We start from the raw sequence: 5,132 nt of genomic DNA, 5'->3' as shown, positions 1-5,132 counted from the left end.
ACATGGTATTGTTTAATTCAGATGTCTCTCTGTTAACTCTCTGCCCTGTTGACCTATCTAATGGAGATAGTGGGGTACTGAAGTCCCTTACTATTAATACAATGAGTTGGGATTAATCTGGGTCTTAAAGCCCTGTAGTATTGTTTTTACGAGGTTGAGTGCACGAGAGTTTGGTGAATATATGTTCGTGATTGTAATATCTTCTTGGTTTATTGTTCCTTTGATCAGAATGAAGTGGCCTCCTTTATCTCATCTGATTATCTTTAGTTTAAAGCCTATTTTGTCAGATATTATAATTGCAACACCTGCTTTTTTCTTGTTAGCATTCGCTTGGTATATTTTTTTCCATCCTTTCACCTTAAGGTAGTGCCTGTCCTTGAAAGTGAGATGAGTTTCTTGCAGAAAACAAAACGATGGGTTTTGTTTCTTAATCCATTCACCTCATCTTTGTCTCTTGACAGGGGAGTTCAGTCCATTAATATTTAAACTTATTAATGTAAGATGTGTTTTGAATCCTGTCATTTGTATTTCTGTTCACATTCTTGATATTGCTGTACTTTTCAAGTTATACCTTCATTGAATTTCTTTCTGCAACCCTCTGGGTATAGTCATTCCTTTCTTCAGCTCTTTGTATTGCTTCCAAAATTCTCTGAAGGGCTGGTTTTGTGGTCATGAATTCCTTCATCCTATTAATGTCATGGAAGATTTTTCTTTCCCCTTCTACTGTAATAGACATTTTGGCTGGGTATAGTAATCTGGGTTGGCATCTGTGGTCATTTAAAACTGGGAATACTTTGGTCCAGGCTCTTCTGACTTTCATAGTTTGCACTGAAAAGTCAGCCCTAATCCTAATGGTTTTTCCTTTATATGTGACTTGTTGTTTGTCTTTTGCAGCTTTCAGTATTGACTCTTTGTTCTGTATGCTTAATGTTTTTATTATGATGTGCCATGGAGAGTTTCCTTTTTGGCCTTGCCTGTTTGGTGTTCTATATGCTTCTTGAATTTGTATGGGCATGTCTTTCTTTAACTTTGGGAAATTTTCTTCTATGATTCTGTTGAAGATCTGGTCCATGCCATTATCTTGGGATTCTTCTCCTTCTTGTTTGCCTATGATTCCTAAGTTTGGTCTTTTATGGTGTCACACAATTCCTGCATATTCCATTATTGTACTTTCTTAAATCTTTCATAATTTTTGCTTGAGTGGTCTAGTTCATCCACTTTATCTTCTAGTCTTGATATTTTGTTTTCTGTTTCATTGATCCTATTGGTGAGGTTTTCTCCTGTCATTTCTAATTGGCTTACTGAGTGTTTCACTTCCTTCTTCATTTCAGCCTGAGTAGTCTTCAATATTTCTAGCTCTTTTCTGAATTCATTCAGAAGTTTATCCCTATCTTCCTTCAGTTCTTTGATTTCTTTGTGTGTTCTTTAAACTCACTGAATTCTTTTATCATGTTTATAATTGTTCTCTTGAATTCCATGTCATGCATTATCTCTAGGGGGTTCTCATTGTAGTCCTCTAGAGTACTATTGGTATTTGGTGGGGATATGTTATTTTGGTTTTTCATGTTATTCTTTTTTCTCTGTGATTTTGACATGTGAATTTCTTTTGTAGGTTCAGATTCTTGTGTGAGACTCAAGCTCTTGTGTGAGACATAAACTCAAGTTTAGGTCTGCTTCTTTCTGTAAATTTTATGTGCCTTGTGGCTTAATTTTTAGGCATGAAAAGCTGGCTTGTCTAAGCTTCCTGTTCTCTCTTCTGATTTTATATTGGAGTGGCCATATTGCTTTTGTCTTCAGGAGTTCCCACAGAGGTCCAAGTCAGATGAGGATCAGATGCTCTCAAGCTTCTTCCTAAGGTCCGGATCCCTCCAGGAAAGATGGTGTCCTCAGGAATTTGGGGACTGGACTGGCCTGGGAGCAGGGACCAGGAAAGATGCTGTTCTCGGGCAAGTGGTGGCCATGCCACCCAGAGATGCAAAGGGAGATGGGGGTGGGAAGAGGCCCCAAGGGCTCCTGGGGACTGCACTGAGGAACTGGGGTGGTCTGGATGCAGAGGATCAGGAAGCTGAGAGGTCAGGCCCCGTGTCCAGGAAAAAGGCTGGCGGGTTGTGCAGCCCAGGGAAGCAGAGGGAAGTGATGGAAGCACCAGGCCCAGAAGGCTCCTGGGGATCTCAAGAAAGAACTGGGTCCATCTGGATGCAAGGCATCAAGAAGCAGTAGTGGACCCTGCCCAAGAGGTCAACCCCAGCATTCAGGAAAGAGGCTGGCAGGCCAAGCGGCCCAGGGAAACAGAGAGAGGTGAGGGTGGGACCAGGTCCAGAGGGCTCCTGGGGATTGTGAGAAGGAAATGGATTGATCTGGATGCAAAGGAACAGGAAGCAGTGGTGGTTCCCCCGTGTCTGGGGCACGAAGACAAGGAATGGGACAGCACCCAGGCTAGGAGGAGAGCCTGGAGGGGGGAGATGGGAGGGTCAATGAGGATGGGGGAGTCAAGGCACAGAGGGCATGATTGACTTACCCAGGAGAGAGGCCAGAAGGGTCATGCAGGCCCAGGGAAGTGGAGCAGATCTTGGAACTTTTCTTCAACAAGGAGTCACAATATCAAGCAAGCAATTCATGGGATTTATTAGATGACTGAGCCATTTTGATAACTGCATTGCTGTTTATGAAATGACCACAAGCCTTATCAAGTGCAGCCACAAAGCCAGCATCATTGTTGAATGCTGAAATCACCAGAGCATTGGACATCCAGCACTGTCTGTACATACATTTTAGCGTCATTTAAAGCAGCTTCTCCAGACATCTCAGTTGCTGCAAGACCTTGATTATGGATGTGTGCTTCAAGCAGTTTTTTCAATTCTCCTAGGCATCTTGAATTTTAGAAGCAAGATTATACATATAGCCAAAATCTTCATTTTTGTCAGCATCTAGTAAATTCTGAAACTCTGTGTGAAAATTTTCCAAGTGTTTTTCAATGAGGACCTGCTTACACTTTCTTGTGAGCTCATCCTGTGCACTTTCATGAAGGTAAACCTGAACTCTCTACTGCTCCTCAAGCAGATGAGCCTCTACCTTTTTCATATACTCAGTAACTGGGTTCTGCTGCAAGAATTCAGTACTCTCTCTGGTATAAAATCTCTCTGTGTCAGCCAATAATTGAGATTCAGAGGATTCTTTATACACTGTTAATGTATAAACAAATGCATCATCTTCATTCTTCCCCAATTCCACATAAGATTGTACAACTGCACTAATCAGTCTTGTATTGATGGTTTCACCATTTTGTTCCTTTTTAATCAGTTTTAAAACAGCATTTGTGACCTGTTTGTTCAATGGCCTGAAAAAACAATCTCTCCATGTCTTCAGTGCAAGTGAATAGATTTCATAGATTCCTTTCCCACCCTCACCACATTCATAGTGAATCCAGTGTCTATTGAGGTAGGCACAGATTCCATTCAGCACTTTGCTGGAGAATTGGTAATCTTTCCATTGCTGAGTGTAGAACTTCAGAACATTCTCATCATCAATTCTTGTCCATCCTTAAGATTTGTCAAGTAATTCTTCAAAAATTCCTTAAGTCACTTGTACAATTCCAGGAGGACAAACTGCACTCCTCCAGGTGTCTGTCCCTTTTTTGACTTGGAAGGAGGCACTCCAGCACCCCTCCCCTTTGCTTGGTTGGACTGGTGTACACTAGTACAGTAGTTATAAACATGAGTGTAGAGTTCCATGTATCTGGACTTCACCATACTTTGTCTGGTGTACACCTGCTGAACTCCAGCTCAGGTCATCCCAGATCTCATCTGCTTCATTCCAAGGGGATTCTGACTCCTGTTTGAGGACATTGTGAGTAATGTTCTGAAGTAGGCCAGTGCAGTAATCCCTGTTCAAGACACAGCTAATTCTCCCTTAGTTGGAAATACACAGTATCATTCCAAATTTATTCACAGCAGCTCAGAAAGAATGTCCTTTAAGTGTAGTGAGAAATCTTATTGCAAGCAAACTGGCTCAAGCAACGCAGGAGGGGGGCCGTGTGGGGAGAGGGTCCGAATGCACTGCCATTGGCATCTGGGGCGGGGGAGCTGGGAAATCATCCCCACCATCACCCCACAGCAGGGGGGGAGTGCAAGGGTTGTGGGTGGGGGACAAAACAGCCCTCCCACCAGCTGGCTGGAGCCCCAGGCTGCCTGTCCACAGAAGGCCTGGCTCACACAGTGATTTCTACCTGCAAGCCATGGCTTCATGCCCCTGTGGTTCTTTTTTATTTTTTTAAATATTTTATTTATTATTTTTATTTTTTATGTTTATGAGTGTATTTCCTGCATGTATGTGAGTGCACCCCTGTCATGCATTCCAGCTAGAGGTCAGAAGAGGGCTTTGGATTCCCCTGGAACTGAAGTTACGGACAGTTCGTAGCCACCGTGTGGGTGCTGGGAAACAAACCCGGGTCCTCTGCAAAAGCAGTGAGTGCTCTTAACTGCTGAACCATCTCTCCAGCCCCCGCTCCTGTAGTTCTATCTTAACATTGTGTTCAAAAGAAATGAAATGGAAGAAATGACTGTGTGTATCCTACGTTCCTCTTCACTTCTAAGGAAGAAAACTATGCCAAGTAGTTCAATCAAGGTGTTACAGATGATAGCATATAAACAGTGTAATTATTTGCTTTCCCTTAGTAAACACTGTAGTTCCAAGTATTGAGTACACTTTAAATGAAATTGAAAGCATCTCTGTATCACATGTTCCTTTTCTCATCTAAGAAAGTTATGCCTTGTAGTCAATGACAGTCATAAAGAAAATGACATATCACCTAATCATTTAAATGTTTCCTTTCCTTTAGTAAACAATATAGTTCTACCTAAGCATTGAGTTCAATGATAATAAAATGGAAGTCTAAGGAAGAAAGCTATACCAAGTATGTGAGTAACAGTGAAAAAGAAGATGACATATCAACTGCATCACCATTTCCTTTCCCTTAGTAAGCACTACAGCCCTAAGCAATGACTTCAAAGAAAATGAAGTGAATGAGTGGCTTTCTATATCTCACTTTCCTTTCAACTTGTAAGAACAGAAGCTATGCAATGTAGTTCAATTGCATTCTTTTTAATTTTTTTTTTGTCTTTTTGAGACAGGGT

General features: G+C 41.7%; 1 pseudogene; it reads right to left on the bottom strand.

The window, feature by feature from the left end:
• LOC103740843 overlaps nt 1–3,845 on the bottom strand; it is a 9,817-nt pseudogene extending 5,972 nt beyond the window's left edge.
• Between the last annotated feature and the right edge of the window lie 1,287 nt (nt 3,846–5,132).

Source organism: Nannospalax galili, unplaced genomic scaffold (genome assembly GCF_000622305.1).
Source record: "Nannospalax galili isolate Female #2095 unplaced genomic scaffold, S.galili_v1.0 scaffold158, whole genome shotgun sequence".
In the NCBI taxonomy this organism is placed as follows: Eukaryota; Metazoa; Chordata; class Mammalia; order Rodentia; family Spalacidae; genus Nannospalax; species Nannospalax galili.
The sequence above is the reverse complement of the archived record's forward strand: the minus strand, read 5'-3'. Positions and strand labels throughout refer to the sequence as shown.